Here is a 20,468-nt window from a genome sequence, read left to right on the forward strand (position 1 = left end):
TGTTCAATGAAACTGGGATGCTAAGAGATAAGGAAAGGAGGAAATGAAAGGTGAAAAGAAGATTTTGAGAGTTAAGCAGGTATTTTTAAAATCAGAGATAGTGTTTATTGGACTGCCCTCCATTAAAATATCGCCCATGGAGATGAGATTAGTATTTATTCCCTATGGTTTCCAGAATACAAAAAAAAAAAAAAAGGGGGGGAGGAGAGAAAGACAGAGGAGGAGGGAGAAAGAGAAGGAGGATTTGAGCGAGAACTAGGGAAATCCCCAAGAAAGTTGCCGGCAGATTCAAGCTCTTGCTTCACTGTTCTCCCCACCAATTCTATATTTAGCACAAGAAAAGATTCCAAGCCCTACTTTGGTTTATCTCTCATAGTCCTAAATCCATGCTTGTTCCTCAAGTATTTAGTTAGGGAGGAAAGCCATGAGCTAGTACAATTGGCTCCCCACCACCTCTGGAATTTTCCCCCTGGAAATAGGACACAATAAAGTCAGACAATGCAAGCATTCACTCCAGGGCAGCCAGGGATGCCTTTGTTCTGGTGAACCAGAATAAAGCTTAACTAAATTTGCCAGGGAGGAACTTGAGCAAAGTGGAAATGGAAATGATTTTCCACTTCTAGATACAGTAAAATACAACAGCAATAGCTCTGGGGTCTAAGAAAATCCAGTGAGTTTACAAAGGGTCATTTTCATTATGGCCTAATGAGATCACTTGAAGTAAGTTAATAATGATTAAACTTAGTTTTCTTTAAGGTTGTGTTCTTCCCCACCCCCCCAACTTTATTGAGGTATGATGACATATAAAAAGCTGTACATATTTAATGCATATAACTCAATGAGCTTTGGCGGTCAAATTGTGTCCTTTTTTGGATCCCATGGTAATTAGAACGCTTAAACATTTTAGAAATACAGAAATGCTACCTGGATCATTTAAAAGACAGTGTGTGATATTACTAGTAAGTATCTAAATTTAGGTATTTGGTACAGAGCTCTATCTTTGATTAAAAGACTCTAACTAGGAGCTATTGCAGTGCTCCTGGGCAGAGATGATTATAGCTAGACTGGAATGACGACGGTGGGGATAAGGGGAAGGGAGGCAGACAGGAGCGATGATCCAGAGGTACAACCATGTAAGACTTGGAGAGCAAGTAGATCTGGTGGTGAGGGTGAAGAAGAACCAAGAAGGCTCCCAAGGTCCCCAGGTTAGATGGCGGGTACGGCACATGGCAGTGCCCATCACTGAGGATAAAGGAGGAGGAATGCGTGCCACCATGCAGCCAGTCAACACACTCTGACCAAGTGCCTACGGAGGGCCAGAGGAACTCTGACTTGCTGCCAGATTGTGGACAACTTACTCACCTTGGCTGCCTGTCTTCACAATTACAAAATAAAGCTCATTTTAAGAATCCAATAACACTATTGTTATAGATAACAGTTGGTGTAGATATTCAGAAGCCCTCAGAGAATGTGCTTATTTAATGAATTTTATGAGGAAACAAATTAAATAAAAGTGAACTTCATGAAGCCAAGAATTATGTCTTTTGGATATTCCAGCTGGTAATCCCTCCTTTTGCACACTATGCCACTTAAGCATGCTGTGAGAGAAGTCTGGGCAGGGGAGCAGGGACTAAGGAGGTGGTGAGGAGCAGAGGGACACAGCCACAATGACACCCTCCTCCACCTTGCTGCCAGTGTTGTCCATTCCTTTCTATAATCCAATCATTTAAAAATGGTTTTCCAAGAGGCTGGCCTGGTGACGTAGTGGTTAAGTTCAAGTTCTCCACTTCGGCAGTCCGGGGTTTGCAGGTTCAGATCCCAGGTGCGGACCTACACACTGCTCATCAAGCCATGCTATGGCAGGCGTCCCACAAACAAAATAGAGGAAGATTGGCACAGATATTAGCTCAGGGCCAATCTTCCTCACCAAAAAAAAAGGTTTCCCGAGTATAAAATATTTGCTTCATTCAATGACAGAATAGACACTCAACATTTGCATTTACTGAGAAGGAAAACAGTTTAAATACCATTTGGGAACGTTTAAAAACATAGGTAATTCAAAGAAACTGAAAAAAAAGGTCAATCAGAGGTAGCAGTGGAAGTTAAACCATTATTAAGGGACTCTGTGTTTACACAGGCAACCTGGTTGGTTTCTTGGCCTTTTCTCTTCCCCATTTCTTTCTCCCTCTCAAAGTGTGGGTTTCATTTTTAAACCTGGGAAAAGAAGTATTTGGGGGACTTTCATCATTTAGAAGCCCACTGTTGCCGAAGGGCTGTTTTGAGTCATAACTAAGACACTTCGACTGGGAGCCTGTGACAATGATTTCTATTTGTGTGAACTCTTGAGCAACACACACTCCTGAATTGAGACACTCCACTCTGTTTGCAATTGGATGCAGCCAATGTGTGAGGAAAGACAGGCCATTGTTTCCAATATCAAAGGAATGAATCAAGATTTTGATTTTGAGGAGCCAACGATTTCCCAAGAAGCCTCCACAGTGTGAGCAGTCTGGGCCTCCACAAACCCTGCATGTGAAGATGAAGGGATCTGGAGCTGGGCCATATTTTCTCAGAGGCCCTGCTCAGAACCTGGCCTGGAGTGATCAAAGGAGGCCGGAGTGGTAGCTCCTCATCATGGTCCTCCCCCTTCTCGTGCTCCTCCACGTCTTAGTTTCTCAACAAGCAGTTGGAATGCTCTTTATAACAAAGATCAGTTACTCCTCAGTTCACAACCCTCCAACAGCCTCCCATAGTGCTTAGAATAAAGACCAAAGACCCTACTAGGGTCTCAGAAACCGTTCCTGACTGGCCCCCCTGATCCCTCTGACGTCATTGTCTGCCTCTCTATCCTGCTCTGGCCACACTGGCCTCCCTGCTGTTCCTCAAACACAAGGCTACTTCTTTCTCAGGGACTTTGCACTTGCTGATCTCTCTGCTAGAAGGCTCTCGGATCTTGGATCTTCACGTGGCTCCAGATCTCACTTCATTCATTTCTTTTCTCAAATCACCTCCTCAGAGAGACCTTTTCTGACCATTCCACCTAAAACAGTCCCCCATCACTCTCTATCCTCTTGCCCTGCTTTTTTTTTCTTTATAGATTTATCACAACCTAACATTACACTATAACTTTAATACTTTTTGTTTGTTTACCCCTCCCTTCTGGGAGAAGGAATCTTGTGCTTGATGAATGAATGAATGAATGAAAAAAAGAGCGATGACAACCAACAAAAGGTTATTCTCTTTTTTTTTTTTTTTTTAAGATTGGCACCTGGGCTAACAACTGTTGCCAATCTTTTCTTTTTTTTTTTCTCTGCTTTATCTCCCCAAACGCCACCTGTACACAGTTGTATATCTTAGCTGCAGGTCCTTCTAGTTGTGGGATGTGGGACGCTGCCTCAACGTGGCCTGACGACTGGTGCCGTGTCCGCGCCCAGGATCCGAACCTTGGGCCGCTGGAGCGGAGCGCGCGATCTTAAGCACTCGGCCACGGAACCGGCCCCCAGAAGGTTATTTTCTTTTAATTAGTTCAGATTCAATAATAGAAAATGCCATCAGATGGAACATTTCAATGTTAGGTAGGATTTCCATATAAATGTGGCAAATCACAAAATTTCCCTCCCTTGATACTCATTCATTCTAAAGACATTTATTGTGTGTGTACTGTGGGCCAACTACTACAGTAAGTTCTGAGAATGAACAAGATGAGACTCCTGCCATATGCAGCTTATGTTCTGATTTGGGGAGAAGGACACATAATTTTAAAAAATAGCAAATAACAAGCTAAGTTTTGACTGTGATGTCTGTTCTGATGAAACTAATCAGAGTGATGCGATGGGGAGGAGGATGAGTTCCTTCTTTGGATAGGATGAGAGAGAAATCTTCTGCAGAGGTGATGCTTGAGCTGAGGCCTGAAAGATGAGAAAGCTCGCCATAGCAAGAGGTAAGGGAAGACCATTTCATGCGGGGAAGAGCGTGTGCAAGGGTCCTAAGGAGAGAAAACACTTGGTGTTTACAAGAGCAGAAAGGGAAGCCCATGTGGCTGGAGCACAGTGAGCACAATGGATAGAAGACGGCAGGCAGGGTCACATCATGCTAGGATTTGGTTTTGATTTTATTTTAAACTCAATTCTAAAATATTAAATGCTGTCAAATGGGAGAGTAACATGATATCATTTATATTTGAAAATCAGTCTGTGCATCAGGTATCTATTGCTGTGCAACAAACTACCTCAAGCTTAGTGGGATAAAATAACAACAATACTCATTATTCTTCTCACAATTCTGGAGGTCGACTGGACTCAACTAGGCGGTTCTTGCTCAAGGTCTCTTATGTGGTTGCCTTTAAACAATAGCTGGGGCTGGAGTCATCTCAAGGTTTCCTCACTTAAATATCTGGTAGTTAACGTGGGCTGCCAGCTGAGACCCCAGCTGGGGCGGATCAGTGGAACACCTACATGTAACCTCTTCACACGGCCTGGCTCTCTTCAAGAATGGCAAATGGGGGCTGGCCCCGTGGCCGAGTGGTTAAGTTCGCGCGCTCCGCTGCAGGCAGCCCAGTGTTTCGTTGGTTCGAATCCTGGGTGCGGACATGGCACTGCTCATCAAACCACGCTGAGGCAGCGTCCCACATGCCACAACTAGAAGGACTCACAACGAAGAATACACAACTATGTACCGGGGGGCTTTGGGGAGAAAAAGGAAAAAATAAAATCTTTAAAAAAAAAAAGAATGGCAAATGGGTTCCAAGAGCAACCATCCCAGGAGAGAGAGGAGGTTGAAGCTATATCATCTTTTATGACCTAGCCTTGGAAGTCGTGGGCATTCTGTTTTAGAAGCATGTGACTAAGTCCATATTCAGGGGAAAGGGAACTGGATTCCATCTCTTGATGAGAGAAGTGTCAAAGAATTTGCATACATGTTTTAAACTACCACACCCTTGTTCCTGAGTGGTAAATAAATTATAGGAGGGCAACAGTGGAAGAAGGGAGGCCGAGTAGGAGTCAGTGCAGTATCCAGGCAAGAAATGACAATGGAGTGGAGATGAAAGATGTGCAGAATGCTAGGACGCACCTGGAAGGTAGAAATAACAGATCTTGATAGTGAATCGGATATGGGGTGTGAGGTGAAGGATGACTGTGAGGCCTTTGGCTTGGGCAACAGTGGGAGTATTGCTGCTATTTACTCTGATGGAGAAGAAGAAAGAAGGAACAGGTGGTTGAGAGGCAAGAGATGAAAACAGAGAGTTTCATACAGGACATTTGGATTTTGAGATGCGTATTAGACACACAAGTGAAATGTCAAGAAGTCAATTGAAATTTAACTTGAATTCAAGAGATAGGTGTGGGCTAAGGATAAAAATTTGCCAATCGGGGGTGGCCCGGTGGCATAGCAGTTAAGTGCGCACATTCCAGTTCGGCAGCCCGGGGTTCACTGGTTCGGATCCCAGGTGTGGACATGGCACCACTTGGCACGCTATGCTGTGGAAGGTGTCCCACATAAAAAGTAGAGGAAGATGGGCACAGATGTTAGCTCAGGGCCAGTCTTCCTCAGCAAAAAGAGGAAGATTGGCAGCAGATGTTAGCTCAGGGCTAATCTTCCTAAAAAAAAAAAAAAATTGCCAATCATTAGCATATACATGGCATTCAGTCAGGACAGAAGAGATCACCTAGCCAGAGGATATAGACAGAGAAGAGAAGAGAACCAATCCTAGAAATGCTACATTTAGAACCCTGCTTGGAGGAAAATGTAGCCCAAAATTAGAAGTAAATGCCCTACAAGTGCTTTGCACTATAGATGAATCAGGAAGTAAGAGGACAAAGACAAGAAAATGACACACAGAATGAGATGACAAGGAAGATGATAGAATTAAGGAGGCAAAGAGTGGGCCAAAACACCACCATTAAAATCTAATCAATTAGAAACAAGGAAGAGAACTAACACAATCAAAAATCAAAATAATTAACAGTGGAAATGCTTGAGATAATCAGAGTGACTCCAGAGGATAAAAATAATTAAAGCATCTGAAAAAAAATTAATAATTATGAGCATTAGAAAGAGACAATCCCGTACCAGGTTGTCAGTTGGTGACCTTGAGGCAAAGAGCCTAAAAAATGCGACAGGAAAAGTATGCGGAGATACAGGAGAATGTAATCAGCAGTCAAAGGGCACACCAGCTACCTGGAAAAATTAATAGAGAACGACTGGCCCACAGCCAAGCCTGAGCTATTGAACTTCAAGGATAAAGAAAGCATTCCACGGGCCTTCAGGCAGGAAAACACACTTACACATGAGGAGAACCTTCAGTCAACCCTCAGAACTTTCCACAGCCCGGCTAGCACGAGGTTATACTACAGTCATAACTCAAAGGAAGGGCTGAAGAAAACGCAAGCAGATCAGGAACATTCCTCCCAGAAAGATGTCATCCTAGCAGAAAAGCATTATGCAGAAACTCTCAAACTGCACCAATTCAGGAAATAAAGCACAGATGAGCTAAAATGGCAACGTTAGAATAAAAAGAGGCTTGATATTTTTATGACCTTTTTTCTATAACCTTAGTGAGTCTTGAAGAAACAAATATTGCTTGTACATAAGCATTTATCTGAAGTTCAGAAAATCTTTCATCTTACTTCAGTTTCGTTAGCTTTTGTTATATCAAGCAAAATTAAAGTTAACAAATGTATTTAAACCAAAGCATATATAAAATGTATAAAGTTATTTTTCATCCATTCATTTATCCAACTACATATTAAACTACCTATTTGCACAGAAAGACGTATGAAATGATTATCACCTATCGTTAAAAACAGTTATTTCTTGGTAGGAAATTTCATTATTTGTTACTTTCTTCTTGTACTTTTGTATATGGCTTGAATTTTACATAATTAAAAATGATTTTTACAAAAACAATAGTCATTCTAAAAATTTTTAAATTAAACGGTCATTAAGAATGAGCTACAGGAGGGGCTGGCCCCGTGGCCGAGTGGTTAAGTTCGCGCGCTCCGCTGCAGGCGGCCCAGTGTTTCGTCGGTTCGAATCCTGGGCACGGACATGGCACTGCTCATCAGACCACGCTGAGGCGGCGTCCCACATGCCACAACTAGAAGAACCCACAACGAAGAATATACAACTATGTACCGGGGGGCTTTGGGGAGAAAAAGGAAATAATAAAATCTTTAAAAAAAAAAAAGAATGAGCTACAGGAAATGATATTTATTCAACGCCTATTATGTACTAGATATTTTGTACATATTGGGTCATCTATTTCACATGTAAGTCATCAAGGCAGGAATTATAATCTTCATTCTCCAGAAGAGGAAACTGAGGCTCGTGGGTATGTGTTAATTTTCTAGAGTCACACAGCTAGTAAGGGCAGGATCAGAACTTTGCCTGATGCCAAAGCCAATGTCCCTCCTACCAGCCTGCCTCCTGCTGGTTTTATCAAGTTCAACCCCCCACCCCTACTCCCACTGTGCGCACAAGAGTGTTCACACACAGACATTTCTGCAATGCTCCATCTGCCTAGTCCAGGAACTTGTTATGACAAGCCAAATGCAATACTCATTTCCTGACCTAACTGTTATCCAATATCTTTATGATTTGGGAAATAGCTGCAGATTTCACCCTGACAAGGGTCATACTTAGGTCTTAAGAGAAGTAATAATTACAGAGCCTCCTGATCTATGTGGAAGAGCATGATGTTCAGATATGTCCAGCCCTTTGAGATTCTCTGCTGGAAGGTGGTTGAAGTGCAAAGTACTATTGACACATGGTCATCTCCGTTCATTTTCATTAACAATGATACTTTGTACTTCTTCAGTGTTTGTCCTAAGGGTGGTTTCAAAAGCCTCAGGAAACATCAATTTTTAGGTATTCAAATATCTCTTTCACAATGAATGTTTATATATATTCACATTTTATGAATCAAAAAGTAAATTCCTAATGACAGATAAAAAGCAAACGGCAAAAAAAGATGTAACGCATGCTTCCCAGGCCATGCTACTGCTGGCCTGGAGATGAAAAATGAGGCCACCATCATAGTCATGAAAGAATGTCATTGGCTTTGCTCCCACCCTACCTGCTCTCTGGAACTCCATCTCCTATAAAATCCCGAGCTGCCTGGGGTGTGTGTCACATGTGTTCTTGGCTACCCCATTTGATCTTCCTCCAATGTGGCATGCTCTTAATCATGTCTCCTGGCACTGTTGGGGCCTGGTCGTAGCAGTGACGGCCAGGGCCAGGGCCCACCTGAGGCCCCATTGTTGCCACAGAACCCACATAAAGCTGATTCTACTTCCACTTGTCTCTTTACAATCTAGTTTCCACAACACAGCTAGAGTGCTGTATGTAAAAGGTGAACCAGACTATATGATTCCCTGGCTCCAAACCCTACAGTGTCATGCCACCACACATCCTAAATGGCTCATCATGGCCCATGCAGGGTCTGACCCAATTTGCCTCTCTAACATAGCTGTGGGCTGAAGGATGATGAAAGTAAAAGGCTGAGCAGACCTCTCAGAACCACTTTTCTCTTGGCCCTGTCCTGTCTCTCTTGAGCCAGACATGTGTGCCTTGGTGCTCTTTCCTCCCAATGAGTCCCCTATAAACAGACCCTGACAGGCCCCACACCAATCCCCCAGATGTGCCAAGAGGTGAGTGCCGGGAGGCTTCAATATCCCCATCAACATCCCCACTAAAGTCATGCCAAATAAGTCCCTACAATCGAAATAAAAAGCTTATTTTGGCAGTAAGACAAGTCAGGTAGCTGCAAACCCCTCTGAACACAACTACCTTAACCAAATTTTTGCCTCTAAGTTTTCTAGGTGGAGGTTCTGGAGCTGACCCTAAGGAAAACTGCTATGGTAAAATATGGAAAAAGGACTATGGGATCTTGGACAGAAGTCTCCAACTTCAACTGGAAAAGTAAGAGAAGGTGGCACAGGTGAGGCAGTCTTTAAGCCAAGTTTTAATATCAAATAAGAGTCATCATGAGGGCTTTGTATGCTGAGGTAAGCAGTTCTTTTTTTAAGATTTTATTTTTTTTTTCCTTTTTCTCCCCAAAGCCGTTGTATATTCTTAGTTGTGGGTCCTTCTAGTTGAGGCATGTGGGACGCTGCCTCAGCGTGGCTTGACGAGCGGTGCCAAGTCCGTGCCCAGGATTCGAACCGACGAAACACTGGGCCGCCTGCAGCGGAGCACGCGAACTTAACCACTCGGCCACGGGGCCAGCCCCTAAGCAGTTCTTTTGTCCAATTAATTAGTGGTATCCAGAGTGGGCAATTGCTCCCTGGGAGATTCCAAAAATAACTATTGAGACGTGGAAAGAAAATTCTTGAATTTCTATTTATTTTTACCTTGCTTATTTTCATTCCTCTTTTTGTATATATTTTATTATATTCATAATTTTAAGTAGAGTAGAACATGTATACAGCTTAATGCACATGTATTGTGGTTGCACACTCAAAAATGTTTTACTGATGGCAGGAACAAAGTTGAGAGAGCTCTGTTATAAACGATGGGAACCCATTTGAAGAATGTAAGCTGGGGAACAAGATCAGATTTTATTTTAGTAAAATCACCCTGTGTGAAGTGTGGAGAATGAATTAATTTGAGGTGAAAATACAGGCAGAGGCTGTAGGCTAGGAGCTATCTGAACTCTCCAATCAGGCCTTGAACTGAAGCAGTGGGGTGGGAATGGAGAGTGGGGTGGGGGTGGGGAGGATGAGAAATATTCAGCAGACAGAATTGACTTGACCTGGTGGCCAACATATAGGAGATCAGGGGAAACAGAAAAATTTCAGATGACTCTCAGGTTTCTAGCCTACACGACTAAGTAGATCCAACATGTGGGATAAGGTAGCTACCCGTGAAGCATAAGCTGGGTACTGGAGAAGCTGCCCATGTCACAGGAGTGTGCTGACAAGGGCACATCAGAAGCAGGAAGGAAAACTTCTTCCTCCCGCTATGTCTTCCCAGTTACCCTCTACTGAGAAAGCTGGACATCATACCAGCTGGCAAAGAAAACATATTTAAAGGATCCATCTTTATTTTTGCAGAGCAGACAATGATGGATGGATTTGGACCTGAGAAGCAATAAATTAATAACTAGCATAATCCACCCCTTTGGCCTTGCAGTTTCCATCAGAAATTGTCAGTTTCATCTGGGTCGTAATATATGTTCCCATTCCAAGTTTTAGGACCCCATTCTTTACCAATTAATGACCTAACTTTCACATGAGAAGCTTGGTGAGACTGTGAATTCAACTCTTGTGGTAATTCAGCAACCCACACACTTAAATTTGTGCTCGATTTTCAACTATATCAGCCCTGTGGACATAAGAAATAAGAGATTCTTTTAGGTCTATCACAGTAACACTCAGGTTCTTTGACCGTGGCTTAAGCTGAAAGTTAAAGACCTGAGCTTGTTGTTTTTCTCTCTGTGACTGCTCAACGCACTCAGAAGAATCTCTCCCACGCCACAGTCTTCATAGTCATCATTACTGTCATAACTGTCGACTGCAGTAGCCACTTAGCCTCCAAGGCATGTGCTTCAGTTGGCATTTCATCACAATAAACAAGTGGTAGCTTGATTAATTTTGATGTGACTTCATGTCATAAATTACAAAAATGCCATTTTCCATTGACAAGAAGCTCAGCATTGCACTCAAGGCCAAAGGCATGACCAAACCCATCCCAAAATCCCATTTTTGTGGGTCTATCTCCTGGTACAAATTCTGTATCTGTCAGGGTCCAATCAGGAGACATAAATGATACAGAAGTTGAACAGGTAAAGTTTAATATAAAGAATTATTATAACAGAGGATCAGAGTGACAGGAGACTGAAAAGTAGAGAATTCAAAAGCATATGAGATTAGCAGATATAAAGAGTATCCCTAGGTTGAGATAGAGTGCCCAAGGAAGGGACCCCTTGCCCCTCCCCAGGGCTGAGATCCAGACCTCCTTGCCTCCTTGGAGGGGGCACAGTCATGGGAAATTGAAAGGCAGAGAAATTGTCATGGTGCAGCACTGGTGGAACAGGCTAGAAATCCACCCTCTGGAACTTGCTGGAAGTCCATCTTTCAGGGTCCTAGATTAAGCTGTTAATGAAGAGACGACTACTACATTCTACTACAAAATTGCCCAAGGGAGGTGCTGGGGAAAACTGCTAGTCACTAGGTGCTACTAACCAGCACATGCTGCATGAGCCTGGCGCTGGGAAGCTCTTTGCCTGTGAAGATTAGTACACCAGAACCAGAAAGAAAAGCCCCTTCCTCTTGCAATGTCTCTCCAGCGCCCTCTACTGACAATGTCTAATATTGTGTCGGGGGCACAGGAAAGATTTAAAGGACCCATCTCCATGTTTGCAGAGCAGGCCATGAAGGGTGGATTTGGAGCTCAGAGGCAATCAATTGATAACTGATACATGATACATCATTTCCGCCTGCCAAGGAAAGAAGGGAAGAAAGAAGAATGGGAGGATGGGAAGAAGGAAAAGGAATCTGGCCCCTCCAGGTTCGCAGACCCAGTCTGAGAGGGTTAAAAGAAAGGCCCCTGTGACCACAAGTTAGGGCCAACTGTAACTTAATGACAGCCACCCACCACTGAACCCTTGCTACTTCCAAGGAGTTGTCTGCATGTTTTGAGCCAGTTTTTTATCTCCCATGTTTCCCGGATGCTTCTCCGTGCTCTTCGTGTCCTAACCACAGGCATCTGCCCCTCACTTGCAGACAATAACCCCATCTCTTATTTCACAAAACTCAGAGATCATTACAGAAACTCCCTCAACTTTCTGTCCCTACTCTACATACCATCCTGTAGTCCACTTTTCCTCTTTCCCTCAGGTTATAAAGAAAGTGCTCCCCCATCTGCAGGATCTCCTCTCCTCCAGCCTCTTCTGGAACCTCACTTATGAACTTTCTTCCCACTTTCCTGTATCTTTAACCTGTCCTTTTTTTAGTTCCTTCCATTAGCATTTAAACTACTCACATCTCTTCCATTTTCAAAAGCCCTCCTTAAACTCACGTGTCCCTGCGGCTACCCCCTCCTTTCCTCCCCTTCATAGCCAGATTTCTTCAGTGAGTTGTCTGTGCTCACTGTTTTCACCTTCTCACTTCCCATTCCCTCCTTAACCTGCTCAGTATGATTCTCACCAATGACCTCCAACGGCTTGAACCCATCAGACCCTTTCTAGAATTTACCTTGCTTGTCTCCTCAGTACCAGTCAACATTGTTGACCACACCCTCCCCATACATTTCTTTCTTTTGGTCTCCCCTCTACTTCTTCAACTCCCTCCTATCTCTAGCCCCTCTTGGTTATTTCTGCATTTGTTAATTTATATTCTACTATATACAGAAGGGTTTCTCTTCTCTGCATTTATGTGTTCATTATTTAGGTCTGTGTGGACTCATGAATTCCTATATTTTTCAATTGGTTTTAACCAATTATTACCATTGTTTACTTGATGGTCGAATTGTCCCAGATTTGGCAAGTGGGAGCTCCTTCAAATTACCTTCTGTGTCTTTTGACACATTCCCATCACTATTTGAACATTTTCTTCACAACAAAATTTTCCAGGTCCATTTTGTACATTCTCTGCCCAAGTCTTGCCTGAAATTAGTCATTTCTCAAAAAGCTTTGGTTTCTTTTAGTGGAAAGTAGTATTTAGAAACCAAGATCTGGGCACTAGGAATGCTCACTGCTATTAGGTGTCACTGCTCCAAGGTCCTCTCAGGGAACAGAATAGAGAATAAATGTATGTATACACCCCCCCCACACACACACTTTTATATCAATACTTCTATCTCTCTCTCTCTCTCTCTACATTATAAAGCATGAATTTACACCAACAGTTCCAATTCCAAGCCAACACCAGAGGGGGAACATCTAGTTCCCCCTTTCTGCATTTGTATCTCTCTCTCCAACAGTGAGAAATCTAGCATCCAGGATCCTTTATATATATATATATATATATTTCTACCTGCTCAATGCCTTGTATGTGGCAAGTTGCTGCCCTTGCCACTCTATTTCTGTGCTGTCCTCACATAAGCCACCATTCCCACCTCATTTGGGCTTATCAAGCCTAATTTTGGACTGAATATGAATGGAAGAAAGGAAAGGAGGAAGGAGAAGGAAGCAAGCAAGTGGAAAAGAAAGGAAGAAGCAAAGAAGGAAGTGAGGAAGAAAGGAAGGGAGAAAAAGAAAGAAAGGATGAAAAGGAGGAAGGAAAAGGAAGCTGCCCTCCCCCCCAGCTATAGGAGGCTTACCCTTCCTTTCCAGCCCCTCCAATGTTTGTGCACCTTACCCTACGACTTAAGTATTTTCACTCCACACCCTTTCCATGGGTGAAGTCATCCCCTCACATGGCTTTCATCTATTTGATGATCACATCAAAACACGCAACTCCATCCTATACTCTTCTGAGCCTCTAAACTTGCATATTTATCTGTCTGCTGGAATCCACACTAGCATGGCCGCAGTATTTCAAATTTAACATGTCCAAAAAGTCTCTTATTACAACTCTCCCCTAAACATGACCCTATTTCTGCATTTCTATCTCTGTGAAAAGCACAAACAGAAGAACCTGTTGCCAAAACAGAAACTGAGGCATTGCCTTTAACTCCATTCACCAACCCTCATGATTCTGTCTCTTCAGGATCTCCTATATCCACTCATCGTCTCTGGAGTCTTCACTGCCTCTCCCCTCTTTGAGTCCCAGTACTTACACCATCTGCTCCTATCAGTGCCTTCTCTGCACAGCAGCCTGTGTGATGTCTCCACTCCATGAATCTGATCATGTCACTCCCCCATTTAAATAGCCTCCCCTTGCTTTCTGGATAACAGTCCTTGTGCTGTTCTACCTCACAAAGCAGCAGCATCGTTTCCCCCTCGCCATTTTATCTCCCGTCTAGCCCTACTGAATCTCTTCTGCCCCCCAAAATGCCCCAAGCCCTCTCTTCAGGGAGCCTCTGGAGTGTGTTATCCCCTCTCCCTGGAACACTCTTCTTAAACCCCTGCTCTCAACTTGGCTAGCTTCTGCTCATCTGACGCTTGTCAGCTTTGATATCACCTCCCCCTGGAAGCCCACCTTAATTCCCCAAACCTAGGAGAGGTGCTCCTCCCATGAGTGAATGGAGATTAGGGAGCACATGTTATTCATGCTTAATTTCCCAGTGTTGAGCTCAGCACTTGGCCTTGTCAGCACAGTGACAAAAATAGTCACTGCGGCAGGCAGAATAATAGCCCCCCACTGAAGATATCATGTCCTAATCCCCATGTAACTATGTTACGTTACACAGGAAAGGGGAATTAAATGTGCAGGTGGAATTAAGGTTGCTAATCAGCTGACCCTAAAATAAGATTATCCTAGTGGATAATCTTATCCAGGTGGGCCCAAAGTAATTCTAAGGGTCCTTTAAATGTGGAAGAGAGAGGCAAAAGAGGCAGAAGCAGAGGTGGCATCTTGAGAAAAACTCAACTAGCATTGCTAGCTTTAAAGATGGAAGCGGGCCCCAAGCCAAGAACGCGAGCAGCCTTTAGAAATGCAAAAGGAAGGAAAACAGATTCTTTCCTAGAGCTTCCAGAAAAGAACGCAGCCTGCCAGCACCTTGCTTTTAACCAGTGAGAGCCCATTTTGGACTGCTGATCTCCAGAACTGTAACATAATAAATCTGTGTTGTTTTACACCACCAAATAAGAAACTAGTACAGGGGCCGGCCCCGTGGCCGAGTGGCTAAGTTTGTGCGCTCCACTGCGGCGGCCCAGGGTTTCGCTGGTTCACTCATCAAGCCATGCTGAGGCAGCATCCCACATGCCACAACTAGAAGGACCCACAACTAAGAATGTACAACTTTGTACTGGGGGACTTTGGGGGGAAAAAGGAAAAAAACCAAAATCTTAAAAAAAAAATTAAAAAAAAACTAATACAGTTATTCACTCATTCAACAAATATGTTTAGAACCCCTACTCTGTGTCAGGTACTGTTTAGGCATTGGGGATACACCAATGAACAAAACAGGCTCATATTCCCCTGATAGACTTAGCAGAGTGCATTGAACTGAATGGAGAAAGGATTGGGCAGGTTCTACCAGCACAGACAGAAGGATTATTGTTGGGCAGAATAGAATACCAATTTTTTTCTTTCTTTCTTTCTTTTTCATTAGACTAGAAGAAAAAGTTAACCTTAGCAGTTCCTACTCTATAAAATAGGACACAAGGGCATCCACAGAAGAGTGCTTCCTCAGTTGGGAGCTGTACAATTGCAATGACAGAAAACCCAACTTACAAAAAGAGGATGAATTGGCCTAGTAATCAAGAAGCAAGAACTGCTCAGTGGTTCAAAGTGCCTTTTCTCTCCATCTCTCTACTCTGCCTTCTACGGTGCTGGCTTCATTCATCCTCAGGACCCTCACGGTGATGACCTCTCCCATCCCCCAAATACACACAGCCAGTCAAACTTCCTCAGCAACAGCAGCTGGACCTTGTACAAGCTATCTAGGAAGAGAGAGTCTGGCTCAGAAGCCAAGCTCTCTCACTGGACCAACCTGGGTCCATGCTCATTCTTGAACCAATCATTGCGGCCAAAGGCATAAGATATGCCAACTGAAAAGTGCCAACTGCGGGGGGACTCCAGAAAAACGGAGGCCTTTCAAGATAGGCCATATGAATAACGGGAGAGATAGCTGACCAGGGACCCAGGGAAGGCTCTCTGAACAGGCCAAGGAAGCACAGAGGCTGGAAGGTTGGCTGATACTCCTGTCTGTGTTTTTTTCAGCCACAGTAGGTTGCCCAAGGAAGGCATTTAGGTGATCCGATCCAGGGTTGGGAATCTCTAGAGCAGGGCACTCAGGAGGACCAAGGAAGGGAAGCGTGGTGGCTCTTGAGGTGAGGTTTGGTTAGCTAAGGGAGACCAGAAGGGGACTAATGGGCTAGGTCAAGGAGGTTGAAGGGTCGGTAGGATAAAGGAGTCAGGGAGGAAGGTATAACTAGAAAATAAGATATTAGAGTTCAAGGCTGGGGTAGAGGAGAGTTCCACTGGAAGGTATGACTCAGGGTATGGCATGGAAATGGGTTACTCAGAGAATTAGAGGTGATAGTTGTTGAGATAATAATGGTCATCATGTTATAATAAGTACCTATTAGGAATTATTTATTTGTTTATGCCCAACTTTGAATCAGAAAGGATTTAAGGTGGCTCAAAAAGATACACAAACATGTCAAGATACAACAAGCTAAGGTGGGGTGAGATGATGATAAAAGGAGAAAATAAGGGCAAGCAAGTAAAAAGGAAACTAAGAGTGAAATTAGTATACAAAATCCATGCCACAAATTCCTATACACTATGTATGGAGGGCCACAGTTTTGACTCTAAGCTTTCCATTTGCCATTGCGAGGAAGGGAACAAAATAAGCAGTTCGCCAAGTGTCCTAAAGATAACATATACCAGCAAGCAATGAGAAATATAACCAGTGATGGTATTGACTTCAGAAAAAGTTTCCTGTGTAGGTCGTGGAGGGGAAAACCCCCACAACATCACAGGGGCTTGAAAGTCCAGCAGGCCTTGTTTCATCACATCCTGGTTCCAGCACTGAAACAACTTCATTAAGCTCTGTAAGCCTCAATTATCTCTTCTGATAAGCGTAATAATCCCCACCCTCCTTGGGCTGCTGTGAGGATAAAATGAGGGAATGTGTAAAGCACATTATATGTGAGCAATTCCTGGTAGCAATTGTGAGTGTCTCAAAAACAACTGATTAGTTCTCAGGTCTGTGTCTTACAGCCAGAGATTTACAATCCGTTTACACTGCCCCCTATTGCATTTTTTGAACAATAGCAACCTTGGTTCATTTTGGGCTTAGAAAAAAATCAGTCTGGCTTCCCTAGACAGACTTCATTGGGCCAGAACCTTACCTGCGAGTGGGTCTTCTGTATTGGATGGTGGGTCCTCTCCCATCCAATTGAGTCTTCCCAACTGTGGAGCTTCCATAGTGGATGGCAACTAATGAATCCAATCAAAACCCAAAGAGAGGCCAGCCCCGTGGCATAGTAGTTAAGTTCATGTGCTCTACTTCAGCAGCCTAGGGTTCGCTGGTTCAGACCCTAGGTGTGGACCTAGCACCACTCATCAAGCCATGCTGTGGAGGCATCCCGCATGAAAGAACTAGAAGGACTTACAGTTAGGATATACAATTATGTACTGGGGCTTTGGGGGGGGCGGGGAAAGGAGGAAGATTAGCAACAGATGTTAGCTCAGGGCCAATCTTCCTCACCAAAAAAGCATACCTTAAAAAAAAACCAAAGAAAGGTTGATGATGGAAAGTAGAAAGAGAGACAAAGACCCCAAGAACAAGAGAGTAGCTAGCTGGACACTAGAATTCCTTACAGGAAGTCTCCCAGGTCTTCAGCTTGCCCGGCTCTTCCTTGCAACCTGAAGGGACCATATAGAATCAGTCCCTCAGAGAAACAGCACCGCCTTCCCCAATCACCAAGCCACTGTCTGTGTGGGGGAGGCACACAAGGACATATCAGGAGCCAGGCCCTGTGCAGACAACTGTGCATATACTGCAAGGGAGGTGTTATTACCCCCATTTCATAGATGAGAAAACTGGGGCTCATAAAAAGTAAGTGAAAGTGGCAGAATCCAGATTTATGCAGTTAACGCCTTGAGTTGTTAGTATTTGTTTTTATATCCTTCTGTTCCACCACACTGTGAGCTAGTTGAGGTCAAGATCAGTCCTACTTAACAGTGTTTCCAGCTCCTGGCACAAAGCCTAGCACACAGTAGGCTTCCACTAAAGGCTGAATTAATTAGTCAATGATTTAACTAATGATGATCTATCCCAAACAGATACCATATCACATAATCACACCCAATACAAACACAAAGTTTAATGACCCTTGAGAATCACCCCCTGGCCCCACTGCATCTTCTAAAGAATCTTAGGATCCCATGGAGCAGTCGAGGGACTCTTGGTGGAAGAAAATGCATTACTAAGAATGTCAGTCCATTGTGTTGGGACTTTCAACATCATTTCAGTGCATTGTATGCTTAAATTATTCAGGTCATGGAACAGTTAAGCAGATTCTTCTTATTACCTAAAATTATCCACCCCCCACTACAGAGTCCAGAGAATTGTTGTATATGATTTGAGTCTTTACGGTTTGTCCCCAGTAAGAAGTATGATGTATTTTAGGTCCCAGGAATCAAAGTTTCATGACCAGCTGATGTGCTGTGTTTTGTGCCCTGCAGGAAACCAATAACCCAGCTGCTCCTTGGTGTTGGCTCAATGCTCCTCCATGTCAGAGCTGATGGGCTCTATTCCTTCACCTCGGCCAAGCATTCCGAGAGTGCACTGGTCTATATATTAGAAAATCACTAACATTTTAAATTATGTGCTCGTTGCTATAAAGGCCCAGTAAGTACATTTACAATTTTCCTGTTTTTGTGAATTCTGAAGAAACCAAAACCACAAATCAAAACTGTTTTGTTTGTATTTAGCTACTTTCAAAAACAAAAATTGATAGCTCTGCATTAATTTATTACTTTATGGTTTATTAGAAAGTATTATCCTGCCTATTGGTTTATTTGGCCCTTGGAACAACATGTGAAGTATTAGTATCCCCATTTTACAGGTGATAAGTCAAGGGTTCAAAAAGGTTTTGTAATTTGCCCAAGGTTATACAGCTAATAAATAGTAAATCCAGGACTAAAATCCAGGTCTTTGGATAGCAAATACCATTCTCTTTACACTGGAAAGAATCTTAGTAATATTTAACTCTGAGCCCAAATAAGAAACTGTAGCCCAGAGAGGCTAAATGAATTTCTCCAGGTCATGTGTCTGGCAGGGTCATTTGTGGCAGAGAAAAAGCATTCAGTCTCCATTCTTCACATTCTACCTTAAGGATCTGCCATGTTTGAAATCACACATATACCTAGAGGTATATAAATGACTTGAATTAATAATCATTTAGTGATTAGGCTGAGTAACCTGAACGGTACAGGTCACATTCCTTTGTCACAAACCTCCAAGGGACTCTCCAAATATCTCAGCTGTACTAAGATATTGTACTGAACAATGCTTAAAAAACTTGGGCTGAAACCATCTTTGGACAGTACTGGGATATTCCTGTGGTGCTCAAATAGTATGTATTTTTCTATAATTTGGACAGTGAAATTGATACTACAGGGATTTTGTGTTTGCTATGCCTGATGCAAGGCAGATATGGTCTAAGAGAATAAAATCTATGGACACTCAGGAAAGGAGAGACCTAAAGAAACTTCTTTGATAGAAATACAGTGAGTATTATTTTGATGTATGCTATGGAAATTCAAGACACATCCCATTACTCCATTTGTCCTGAAAGGCAGCTACCACTTATAGAGCACTTACTTTATGCCAATCACCAACCTAAGCACTTTAAATGTATCAGATAAATCCCGTTTGCCCCTGTTGCTCCCTCTCTTGGGTCATACAGCAATCTAGGATTATCTGGCAGGGGTTTGGGCAGTGTGACTCTCCAGCCACCATACTGTGTTCGGTTTCCACAATACCCACCCCCACTGCCACCTCCATGGGTGGACTGAACTTTCTCAGGAGCCATGTGGCAGTAAAGCACAGGGCCCGGACCCTCACTAAATCCAACCCAGAGGCCATCCCCAATACTCCACCTCTGGAGTTTGCCAGCTCCACTTCCTCCCCCCTCAGTACAGTCTCTTTGAACTGTCTGAACTCCCCCAAACAAAAGCCTTATGAGTGGGGGGAAGTAGGGTAAGGGCTCCTGGCACTACAAATTTTCCCTCGACTTAGGCTTGGCAAATTAAGCAAATAGGATGCCCAGCTAAATTTGTATGCCAGATAAATAACAAATAACTGGGAGTGGAGGGCATACTCACACTAAAAAATTATTGGTTGTTTCTCTAAAATATGAATTTAACTGGGCATCCTGTATTTTACCTGGCAACCTCACCATCACTCCCCCTTCCTCCAGCTTTGCAGCATAAAAGCCATCAGGAACCCTCTAAGGATGGAGAGCCCAAACTCAGAACACAGAGGCTTCTTGGATGGGGAAGCAAAGAACATAAACATATCTCACCTTGGTTTGAGTCTCTTATGGCAATAGACTAAAGCATGCATGAATAGCTCAGTGATTACCCTGCCACTGAGGCAAGGTGATAGCTAACGGCAAGATTTTTACAATACCGTCTCTGTGACAAGGCAAATTTGACATTCTAACCCAGAGTAGGCTCTCGATAGTCAGAGGTCTAGTCCTGAGACCTTCCCAAATTCCCAAATTCATGAATACCACTTTAGTGTAAAGTTTAGTTGAAAATTTTAAGTTAGCCTTCAGACTCTTAGTGATTCCAATACACACAGGACGAGAAAGTCCATTATGAAATAGCCTTCCGGCTAAAAATGATTAGATGCCTGTTAGCTTTTCCTTAACTTTAGTCACCAGATCTAGCCCTGATTTTCAT

At 43.3% G+C, this 20,468-nt stretch overlaps 1 long non-coding RNA gene across 1 annotated transcript in view; it reads right to left on the bottom strand.

Moving 5' to 3' along the window:
• The window catches only part of LOC123276826 (uncharacterized), a 54,548-nt gene that overhangs the window by 15,868 nt on the left and 18,212 nt on the right, over positions 1 to 20,468 (bottom strand). The window lies entirely within an intron of this gene.

Source organism: Equus asinus, chromosome 14 (genome assembly GCF_041296235.1).
Source record: "Equus asinus isolate D_3611 breed Donkey chromosome 14, EquAss-T2T_v2, whole genome shotgun sequence".
Lineage (NCBI taxonomy): Eukaryota > Metazoa > Chordata > Mammalia > Perissodactyla > Equidae > Equus > Equus asinus.